The 12,576-nt window shown below is 38.7% G+C and overlaps 1 protein-coding gene across 5 annotated transcripts in view; it reads right to left on the bottom strand.

The window, feature by feature from the left end:
* Positions 1 to 12,576, bottom strand: part of LOC131431478 (protein Shroom) — a 547,622-nt gene that overhangs the window by 283,702 nt on the left and 251,344 nt on the right. The gene's annotated exons all lie outside the window — the stretch shown is intronic.

Raw genomic sequence — 12,576 nt, 5'->3', positions numbered from 1 at the left:
AAACCTAGATGTTGCTTTTCACGCTGGCAAATCAGTGGGCAGTATCGGTTCTTTCATAATCATTGCAATGTGCTGAGGACTATGAGCAGTTTTCTAGTCCTTTGAGGTATATATGGAGTATTTTAGAAATCGTTGTTCCGTGCTGATAGTGATGAGGTTAGAGTAAGAAAGAAATTAGGTATTGTGGAAAGGGAAACTACAAAGTACTGTACTATCGACAACATTTCTGTCTGTAATAAGTATTTCGTATAGAAATACTAGGTATTGTTGTATGAAATTGTCCACGTGAACCGTACTATTCCAGAAACCTACATCTCACACTTTCAGTTAGAAGGTGACATCTGTGCCAAAGTTGGAGAAATTCAAACCTTCCTCGATCTGAGAGTGTATTTATACCAAACGAGCGCAAAAAACTGGTATTTAGCTGCATCGTGTTCGAGAAAAACGTTCCGATCAGTGATTAATACAGTGTGCAGAATTACACAATTTTACCCTTCTGAAAACCAGAAATGAATCCTGTACAGTACTTTGATAGTTTCTTGTTGCCAATCTGAAATGAAATAATTCACATTAAAATTCTATATGTTGCTATTTTTGTGGCCGTTGAGACCGCCCATTTGTGAAAAAAACTACAAACAAAATCACATAAAAAAGCTCTTAACTAAAATTGGTTAAGCTTGAAATTAATCGACACTCTGAGCAGATGTGTTGCGGGTTATTTGCAAAGCCAGTTTCGCTTCATACAAGAGCGATTGCGTCACCCAGCTGCTGGTCGTTTGCATCGGAGAAAACGAAAAATGGACAACGATGGGGAACATCATACAAAATCAGACGTTCTAATAGCTCTAAATGTTATCTTAAGAACTATTAAGATTACTTCTTTGCAAATCGGAAGTAAAAAGCATCAGTTTAGTGCAAATCTAGAATAATTTGATTAGGTTTGTGCACTTTTCGCAGTGCGAAAGTCGCATCGAACGAGCGTTAATGAAGCTAGCATTTAGCTGCATCGCGTTTGAGAAAATATTCCGAACATACACACACACACGAGAGAACTTATTTAGAAAACTGTAATAAACTGCCACCCTAATTCCTAGAATACAAACGCAATCTTCCGGATCCAAATGATCCTTTTCAGCACTGCAATTGAAAATCTGTACCCCCAAAACAAAGACAAACAAAATTAAACTCAGTTCTCTGATTTCAGCGTGTAGCAAATTTGAAATTCCATTTCGTTGACTATGTTTGAAGCCTTAGACGAAAACAAGGACAAATGCTGTCATAGGAACCAGGGCCGGTGAAACATGTTAAGCCCAGATGGGTAATTTTTCGTACTGGAGCGAACGACTAACTATTTTTAAATTTGTGTTTAACCTATCCCAAGTTTCACTGTCTGGTAGCAGTTTCCAGAAAAAATATGTTTCCATGTGTTTTGTTTATACATGCAAATAACTTTAGTTAAGAACTCAGGGAGGTGTCCAGTCCCGCCTAAATGAAATGATTAAATCAAATGGATACAAACATTACAGAAAGACTTTCGATTCCTTTGCAATTGGCAAACAATCGACGCGTATTTTGGTTTTAGTTCTTCAGTTTTGTATAAATAAATAACATTTTCTAATCTTACCAACAGTCGAGTTTACATTCAATATTTCATTTTTTTCCTTAGAAACCTTCAGTCTTCTGAACCAGACAATTACATTCTTGGAACATAGTATGATATTGCATAATTCTGAATACTTTTTCTATAGACGCTCCCTCAAAAAAGAATAAAATGGTTATTTATAGACTAAGAGTTATTATCACATCTTAATTTTGCTTTAGACATCAAATTATATAAGGATGTTATGCGAAATGCTAATTTATGAAATTTTCATTAAAACAATTTGACAATTTGACCCAACTAGTTACAAAAGCACTGCTAATATTTGTTTTGAATATTAAGGTAGCAGTCTTTTATGTCTTTAGTTCTTTGAGAATTTCGGTCACCCTGGCCGTTTAGTTTGTTGGGATTGATGATGGAAGGTGCTGAACTCGTTCATCCAATACTCCATGATCGAGGATATCCTGCATTTCCTTAATAAAAATGTGTCTCGTATGAACAGTTTAACCATTGATGTGCATACCACACTGTTCAAAAAAACCCGAAACGGGAGACCAAGAAAGAAATGTGGCCAAATGAATCAGTCATCCGGAAAAAATAGTCAAATCGTGATGGGTAAACGCAAAATCAAACATCGTTGGGCTAGATGTGCTGAGATGATTAGCACATCGACTGAAAGTGCTTTTACAATCTTACGCGAAAATTTGGGCATGAAAAAGGTCTTTTCCAAATGAGTGCCTCGTACGCTCAGGATCGAACAAAAGCAACAACCGCATCAACGATCCAGAGAGTTGTTTAGCACTGTTTAGTCGCTATAAAATGGATTTCTTGCGTTGGTATGAAGCAGTGGACGAATCATGGACCCATCATTTTCTCCGGTGCCGTGTTAGCTTTCAGATGGGAAAGTCGTCCGAAATCGTAACAGGTAGCTTGAACAATCATTTCGTAAGTTTTTAGATGCTCGAAGTATAATTAACATCGACTACCTTAAAAGAGAAATCAACATCAAATGTGATTATTTCATTGAGTTACTGATGGGTTTGTAGTGCGAAATCGAAAAATGATGGCCTCATATGAAAAAGAAAAATCATCTCTAAGACAATGCACCGTGCCTGAGTGAAAACAATGGACAAATTGAATAAATTAGACTACGATCTGCATAGCTTTTTCATATTAATGGGCCCGGGGGGGCAAAATTTATTCGGGGAGCGGGTCATTTCGCCGAATAGGTCATTTCGCCGAACGGGTCATTTCGCCGAAAGTCGTTTCGCCGAAAGGGTCATTTCGCCGAAAGGGTCATTTTGCCGAGTGCAGGTATTTACTGAAAATATTGTGCTCAGTATAATTAGTGCCCAATTGTTTGGTCACCATAGTATTAAAACCATAAGTCGTCTTGTTGAAACCAAACGCCGGCAAAGCCATATATGTCAACTTTTCGCATCTATCCGGTTAACGAGAACGCATCGCTAAGAATTTTATTTGAGTTGTTTGGTAATCACTTTGCAAAACAACCGTTGAATTTCTTACACACATTGAAATCTCTACCTGGTTGTTGTTCTACTATGTGCTATTACGGTGTATTTCCTTTCGATTGCCATAGTTACCTTGTCTGTTTAGCTAAAGTAACAAAACTTGTGTACCTCGAGGTACCTCAACAAAACAAAATATAAATAAACATAAAAATTCAACTAATAGAAAGAACATGTACGATAACGAGAAATTGTATACGATGTGCAATGAAATTATGAAAAAATACGTATATAAAATAATAATAATAACACTCATAGAATAGAAAATAGATTAAATTACAGGCACAGAATCATGCAAAACGAAAAAAAGTTTTTTTTGGAGTCCCGAACTGTGTGTGTGCCCGAAAATAGTCGTCGCAGAAGGAAGGATGTCAGTAGCTTAGCCAAGCTACCTAAGAGAACGAGAGGGTGTGATCGAATGCGGTGGCAAGTTGAAGACAAAGGGAACCGGGGAATCACCAAGACGTCAGAAGGAAGAACAGCAGAGCTGAAAAATCGAGGCCGAAAAATTGCGGAAAAATTTCACATGGAAGACGTAATAACAAATCAAAATAATGGCAACGTTACAAATTGCTACATCAACAAGTACAAATGATAACAAAACAAGAAGGAAGTAAATGCAGTCAACACAGTTAAAGATGACTTGCGCGGGTATGCAACAGCGTTACAAACTGCTACCCTATAATTTATTCAGTGAGCATCGTCAAAGCTCAGCTGAATACCATAAACAATTATTGGAAAATCAAAGCTTATTAATACGTGAAAAAAATTAAACAGTTGGTTGTTTAAAAATACACTATGAAGAAGATAACCACGAAATCAAATGCAATGCATAAAAGTTGCTAGGAGCCTCAACACATTGTACCAAACGAGAAGCCATGATGAGAAGCAACAATACAGAATACCAATATCACTACTTACGGTAATCCCAATGATGTCCAAAATGCAAAGGAGTCAACGATCAATTTTCAACTATGTCCAATCAAGCGAGTACATAAACAATGAGAAGCCCTAATACGTATCACCAACACAGAAGAACGAGCTATTAGGAACGAGAACGACACGGAACCCAGAGTCCGAGACTAGCAACCGTTCGATCACTGCCACAGATAAAGCAACAATAGAAGCATACCATGGAACAGGATGGCGTCAGAGGAGAACACACACACACACGCGGACCATCGTAAGGTTAGGAAATTTAACTAACGTATAGCCAACAACGAAAAATAAACCAATTGGCAATTGTAAATACGGAAATTTGTGATCCAGCTACCAACCTCAATGTTATAAACCAACGCATTCGACTTGATGTCTACCCTTCAGGTAACATCAAGCTCAGTAAGTAAGGGGGCATGCAGCGCCCTTAGCAAATTTTCCTTCGAATTTGCTAATATTGTAGAAAAAGTAGGAAATTGTGAAGGAAACTCTCATATCAGCGTAGCTGCAACCTTCAAGTATAAAATTTGTTATTGAAGCGTGCACATTTGCGAGCATTAGTCATCGCAACGATGTTTAAGAAACTTTGTTATAAAACCATAGACAGTTCCGAGCATTAGTCAGCGCAGCAATGTTGTAAAAACAAAGCTATTATTTTCGCGGACACTGGTCACTGCCTCTGGCCTAGCGACAGTGGTCTCGACTTTCGGTAGAACTTCGGGAGTAAGTCGGATGAACTTTCTACTTGAAATCACAAGCTCGGCTTGTACTAAAATCTTCGGGCTTCACCCGAAAGTAAATGTTAGGAGCTTAAAAAACCATAGTTGGAAAGAGTTAGGAGTCAGTTCAGTCTCAGAGTGCGCGGAAAATATCCGTTAGTCTCGGGCGTCGGCCCGTAGACAAGTTAGTAGCTAGTTCAGTTCAGTTCGGAGTATAATACAGTAGCTATAGGAACATGTGTGCATTGTGAGACTTGAGTATCAAGTGACATCAAAATCAAGTAAGAAATATTGTTTATAATGGGATATAATAGATTTCGGAAGGCACCTAAAGAATTGAGTGAAAGATTGCTGTAATGAGTGAAGATTTAATAGTTTCATGTGCAGGTTTGATATTCACATGCAAAAGAAAAATAGTTAGACACAACCATTGTTCGTGTTAGGGTAGTGTTGATAATATATGACAACAAAAGTACGTGTTGAAGAATAACTTCTTTTATTAATGTAAACAAGTAAATGTGGAGACATATATCCGACGAGTTCACCATGAAGTGTTGTGAATAGTTGAAACTCAAAAAAGGTGAATTTCGTGATATTAATCTCAAATACGTGGATGAATCAATACAATGACATAAAAGAGAAACCGAATTGGAGAGTGTTACTCCGTATAGAACTGAAAGAAACATCCTCTTCGTTAATCTTCTCCCGCCTCCGCTCGGCCGGGAGCTTGCACATGGTAGCGATCAATTTTATGCTTAGCAAACCTTGACAATTTTTTGAAAAGAAAATCATTCTAGTCATACGTTTGAAATAAATCAGTTTTACTGTGCTCCAGAAATATTAAAAAGTTGTCGAGGTGGAAATAAACGGGTATGTCATCTATAATTTTTCTGTATCACTTCAATTTCAAGACGATATTATGGCAGTAGTACGATTCGGACACGTTACTCTTTCGGCGAAATTGCATTCGGCAAAATGGCATTCGGCGAAATGACCCTTTCGGTAAAATGACCCTTTCGGCGAAATGACCTATTCGGCGAAATGACTTTCGGCAAAACGGCTTTCGGCGAAACGGCTTTCGGCGAAATGACCCTGATCCATTTATTCGGGTGTCTCAAACAAACTGAATGATCTGTTTTTTTTTGCTCACTGAGTTTCGTCAAGAGCCCCCTAAAATCGTGGGCCCGGGAGCTCGTGCTGTCTCTCTGTAAAAGCGGCTGTGGGCCATGAACAAATTATTCTGTAAGTATGGCATCGAGAAGTTAGAAAAGCGCAAGAATGATTGTATTGCATTTGAAGGTGATCATGTTGATGAATATAAAAAATTTTTTGTATAAGAAATGTTTTTTTCCTAGTTAGTTCCTGGACTTTTTTAACGATGTGTTAGCAAACTTTTCTATGGCAATATCGAACCGCACAGAGTGAAAATCGATTCGATACTAAATCTTGTTTTGTGTGAGTGATTTCCTTAAATGTCAACGCACTCAATAAATAGCAGAGTTCTTATGGAAATCGCGAACTTATACATACGGAACTGTCGTATCTATTAGAGGAAACCACGACAATGGTTTGGGAAATAAGGAAAATTAGACATGGTTCGTTGCTAATTGAAGTTTGGATCATTAATTTCCAAAAATATATAGATTTATCTGCTCGAATCGATGCGTAGTTTGCAAGCAGTATGTATGATAATATCGAAAACCAGTTAAAAAATCATTGAGATGTAGTTGTTCAAAACCTGACCATTGATTGAACGTTTTTTTATGTATTCTAAATTTGCACCCCAGTATGGAAAACAAAGACGTAGTCCCATGTCAAAGGATTTTGAGTGATTTTTATTATGCGAAGATATAGAACGGAAAGGTGAGAACGTGAAGCATCTCATTAATGCAAATTACTCTGTCTCTGGTATGTCGAAAAGTACCGATAAAGGTTACTATCCGAACCAACAAACGAAAAGTTAACAGCAGTTGTCACTTTCAGCTTGTGACAGAATTCTTATGCACATTAATTACTAAAACTAAAAGATTTCTGCTTGCTCAAACGACACTTGCCACGCCTTACCTACCTGTTGTATATCCTTGAATACTAGTATTCTATAATTTTGATTTCATTCATTACCATAAAAATATTTTTGTTATAAATAACACTAATTTTACTATTATTTTTAACTCGAAATTTCAGGTGGGTAATCACCCACCTTTGGAATTTTCGGGTGTGTAGTACTACAGGGTCCGGCACTCGAAGTGTAACCAATTAAAAAGGCCATAAATTCAGTTTGGAAAATTACTTTTACTTAATTCAAAGTACAAAATGTGTAAAAATAATACAAAATTCAGAATCAATTCACTCTTGCTCGATATGACCACCTTTTGCCTTGACTTGATGACTTGAGAGAGCGAAGGAGTTGCTTCGTTTGGCCGAAAGCGGTCAATTTCCGAACATTGTATTTTCTGACGAGAAAATTTTTCCAATTGAGCAATTCGTAAACTCTCAAAACGATAGGGTTTACTTGACCGACCGTTCATACGAGAATTTGAGTCATCGATTGGCCACCAGGAGGCAGCACCCGCAACAGATAATGGTTTGGGCCGCTGTAACCGCAGATGGGCGCTCTCCAATCGTTTTCATCGAGCCTGGCGTCAAGGTAAATGCGACATATTATCGGGAAAGTATCCTGGAGGTTGCTTTGAAGCCGTGGACAGACAAACATTTCGGTGGCAGACCATGGACGTTTCACCAGGACTCGGCATCGTCTCACAAAGCTCGAGTGAACCAAGAATGGCTGAAAAACAACGTTCCGAACTTCATCACGTCCACACAATGGCTCTCGAGTTCACCAGATGCGAATCCAATGGATTATTCTCTTTGGGCCATTTTGGAGAGCAAAGTCCGAACTAAAAGATACACCAGTCTCGAGGCGCTGAAAAAAGTTATTGTCCGCGAGTGGGCCAAAATACCTGCAAGTCACATTCGGCCAAACGAAGCAACTCCTTCGCTCTCTCAAGTCATCAAGTCAAAGCAAAAGGTGGTCATATCGAGCAAAAGTGAATTGATTCTGAATTTTGTATTATTTTTACACATTTTGTACTTTGAATTAAGTAAAAGTAATTTTCCAAACTGAATTTATGGCCTTTTTAATTGGTTACACTTCGAGTGCCGGACCCTGTACCTACCACACTCACCTCTTTCACCGGCCCTGATAGGAACCTCCAAACATTTCAGCACTTTTGAAAGATTCGAATAATTCCAGAATCAACATGATATAAGCCGATCTGGAACAAGTCACAATAAATAGTGTCCGAAACTACTATGCTGCTGAGTACAAAGAGAACAAGAAATTTTTCCAGCTGAGTGACGCATGTTTCACACCACATTCAAATGAAGTAACAATATTGAAACGTTCGCCTGACCAAACAGCACTTAGCCAGGTACCACCTCGGCATCCATTCGCGAATGTCAGACCGCTCGAAATTGGATCCATTATTGATAATGCCAATATTTACTGTTTACTCTTCAGGTTTCGATTGGTTCCAGCGATGGTAGTGATGGGATACAAATCGACCAGATAAAACTTAACCGGTCACTGTTTTCGATTGTTCCTCAGATATACATTTTTTTTTCGTCGTCGTATAAGTTATACTGTCAAGCAAATCCGTAAGCCATTCAACTGCATATTTGCCTTCCTTATTTATGAATGTCGCGGCTGGTTTGCGATCGTCCCAAGCTGATTGTTCGATGTTTACTAAATTCATGTGCTTGTATGTCAATATTTGTGCCGTGTGCCGGCCGGAGTTGAAAAACCGTTCCTTTGTGCAAATCACTATTGACTGGTTGGCAGACACGATAAAAATCTTTCCTTTCTTCCTTTAATGATTGTGAATAATCGTGGGGCGCTCGGATGGAAAGTACGGTATGTCATTTCCTTCACCAAGTGTAATATCTATGCCTCGCTGCGGAACCGTGAATATTTCTGACCTGATGATCGCGCATTAAAAGCGAAAGCTTGCCACTATATGTGACGTGAACTGATTCCCGTAGTTTGTTGCTGCATCTCAAAATGAATCGGATTGTAACTGAAGCGTAGATAATTGTCGCATTTGACTCATTCGCTGGGATTGAAGTAAGTCGCCGTAGGTCTCATTTTTTTCCCACAGAAATGTTACTGACCTATCCATAAAAAATAATTACCGCCATCGACAGTTCGATCAGCATTGGCACAGCTGTAAATATTTTCCTGTAAATATTTTTCACAGCTGGAAAATATTTTCCTGTCAGAATTCTGCAGCACTGATTCCTGTGAGGCCTTTTTTTTATTTTTTTCGTTTCGGCAATTGCATCGGTGATCGTGTGATGATCACAATCGTTCCTTCCCGTGCTGGCGCGGTGTGCTTGTACACTTCGATCGATGGAGCGCTACTGATGAGTGCATCTCGGTTCGCTTGTGGCAAATATCCCTGCCGGACTCGATCCGATGACGGCGGAAGGGCGAATCCATGTTGCCCCGAGTCGTGGGCACACGAAAGCCCATAAACATAACCATTAAGATATACTACGGTTTGGTTTAGTGCTTTCTTTCCGTAATCATCATCTTCAGCTTTGGCACAAACGCTCACGGGAATAATGAGTGCAGCACAGTCGCTGGTCATAAAGTTGGAAAAGTGTCGTCGAAGTCGAGCTGACCGTGTGGTCTGACCCAGTTCCGAACGGACCGTTTGGTGTCATCTGATTTCAAGGGGAGGATGCACGCGTGACCCATATTAGGAGCTGCTCTTGTTTGGTTCGTTCAAGTGTCCCTCTTAGGTCAAAGTTTGCACAAACTAGAGGCTATTCGGTTTTCGAAACGACGCCAATGCTTGCGTCGTTCGAAGTAACCAAAATTGGTCATCACAGCTTGATGGTTTTCGTACAGATGTGTTACGTAACCCACGGCAGTCGTAAAAACACAAATCTAAAACAACGTGCCGTCATACCGGTTAAAATAACTCACTTGCTCTTCCAAATTTGACCAAATCATTACTCATCCTGGTTAATAAACAAATGGCGATCAAATTTAAAATTATCCCGAAGAGATCCGATCTAGTGTCAGTTCTGTCGTCCTACGAACAAAAAACGATTACTCAGACATCGGACAGTCTGACCAAACTCCGAAGCATTCGAAATTCGAATCTACACACGTTTTGGACATCAACGAATACTTCCTGAACAACGTTACAGTTTTCAGCATCACGCAACGCGTTAAAATCTGATCTGAGACACTGGATAATTCATCGTTTGATCGATCTTGAGAGTAAAAATTTTCAACATTGATGAAATTAAAGTTGCACTAAGTTCAGTTATTCATTTCATGAAAACAGTTTAAACTAAAAGTCGTTAAATAAACTAGAAAGGAGAACTAGAGAAAAAGTATTGATGATTCAAATCCATCCACGGATTATAAGAGGTGTTCAAATCGACACCAAATTGGTCAATATTTTGGTAAAAAATTCTTGGGTTGATAAATTTTTAATTATTTTGATTTTGACAGTTTTGGGGGTGTATTTTAAGGAGTGTACCGAAAATAAGCTATCCACAAATTTTTCTTTCAAATTATGATAAAAAACGATATTTTATTCAAACTTGCCTCATTGTACGAGGTTAAACTTGAGCATAATGAAAACCGGATGAAATTTAAGTTATTCATTCACGAATTTTCGAACTTTTGATCGAACGCTCTTCATCAAGTTCCGGACAAGTGTGGCATCGCATTTTTTGGACACTTGAGCCCAAATTTTTTTGAACTCCTGCATGTCCCAGCTGCCTTGCCAGTCTTCTTGAATACCCTCTTAACGATTGCCCAGTAACGTTCGATGGGTCTCAACGGAATGTATACCCTTTTCCGCAAGCCAATTGAGAGTGGTTTTGGCATAGTGAGCCGACGCCAAATTCAGCCAAAACAGTGGAGGTGTACTATGCTTCTTAAATAAAGGCCGTAATCTCTTCTAGAGACACTCAGCTCGATAGATTTCTGCATTTATAGTTCCGGTGGTTGACTTCAAACCACAGGAACATATTGCTTGCCATACCAGTACATTTCGACCTAATTTCTCCACTTGAATCGACCTGTCCGCATCGCTCTCATCCTCCCCAACGACGATAGTAAAGTATTGTGGACCTGGGAGGGTTTTTGAGTGCTCCTTTACATAAGTCTCATCGTCCATCAAAACGCATGCATCCGGACCCAAAAGACGCGAATACAATTTCCGGGCCCTTGTTGCAGCTTCCTTTTTCTGTTCTACACTCTGTTTCGAGATTTTCTGCTTCTTGTAGTTCTTCAGGTGATTTCGCCTTTTGATACGCTGAATCATACCGACACTCGTTCCTGCTGTTTTGGCCAAATCACGTATCGACATTGATTTGTTCTTCATGATTAGAGATACCACTTTCTGGTCAAGTTTCGGGTTGGAAGAACCGGGTTTTCTGCTTCTTTCTGGTAGCTTATCCAAATAATAGTGTTCCCCAAACATATTAATGATGGTTTTTACACTGGCATGATGAATTCGAAACCGCTTCGCCAATTCTCGCATAGTAATACCCATCTCACTTAGTCATGTGTCCAGAACCTCAATTCTTACCTTCTTTTCAATATGCGACATTTTGAAAAAGGCAGTATTTCAACCGCACAAACAAGTAAACAAACGAAAACTTACAGCCAATCGCACAGCGGGTTGTGATCTGAGCATAGAAAACCGTCACAAATACATGCGTACAACACAAAAGTATGTGGATAGCTTATTTTCGATACACTCCTTAATGGATAAATATAAACCAATTACATACAGTTTGATAGTTTCTAGGGGTGCTCAAATCGATACGAAATTATCAATATTTTTTTACAGATTCTATAATTGTTAAAATTGCCAATTTTTTGGTTTCGAAATATTCTAAGTGTGCAGATTGGCAGAGTTGATGCCTTTCATACAGCCTACCGGGGTTCGATTCCCAACCCCGTCAGAAGATTTTTCTGGCCCGAAGGGGCGAATGACCTCAAGGTTAAAACCTCTAAAAAAATTCAAATTGCTACAAAATTATAAACTGTTTCACATTGACAGTTTCTAGCGGTGCTATACTCTATACGAATTTTTGGTTTTTTTTTTTGGTTGACAGTTTTTATGAGTGTGCACAAAGCGCCACGGAATTCTTAATTTTTTAGTTCCGACAGTGTCCAACAGGGTATTAATGTTCAATTTTAGTTTCGGACAATTTTTGGATATATTGAAATCAATTAAAAAATGCCAAGTATGTAAGCTAAAGTATACAAAATTACAAAATTTTGGGTTTTGACTAACTATGAGGGGTGTTCAAAACTATACAAACGATACAAACAACAAAATCGTCAACATTTTTATTATTCAAATTTTTGCAAAATTTTCCATTATTTTGATTTTAGCAGTTTTGAGGAGTGTTTTTCAATTGTAAAAAATGTGCCAATTTTTACAGTTTAACAGTTTCTAGGGATGCTCAAGTCGTTCCACATCAGTTCGCTTTCACATCTCATCCAAGTCAGTCGATAAAACAAAACCGCTTACGTTCGGGACGGAAGAATCCAAGTACAGTATTGTGTTGTGAACAATAGAACGACCTCGAAATGAGTGAACCAAACGAACAAAAGCTACCGCCTAAACGAAAGAATACAATTGTTGTTGACTTCAGGCAGTGCAAAATTCGACCTTCAATACGAGAACTTGAAGGTTTGCTTAAGGAGCAAATGCATCTTGACATTAAACGTGTGTATTTACTTCAATGCAATAAG

This window comes from Malaya genurostris, chromosome 2, assembly GCF_030247185.1.
Source record: "Malaya genurostris strain Urasoe2022 chromosome 2, Malgen_1.1, whole genome shotgun sequence".
Lineage (NCBI taxonomy): Eukaryota > Metazoa > Arthropoda > Insecta > Diptera > Culicidae > Malaya > Malaya genurostris.
This window is presented reverse-complemented; position numbering and strand designations above follow the sequence as displayed.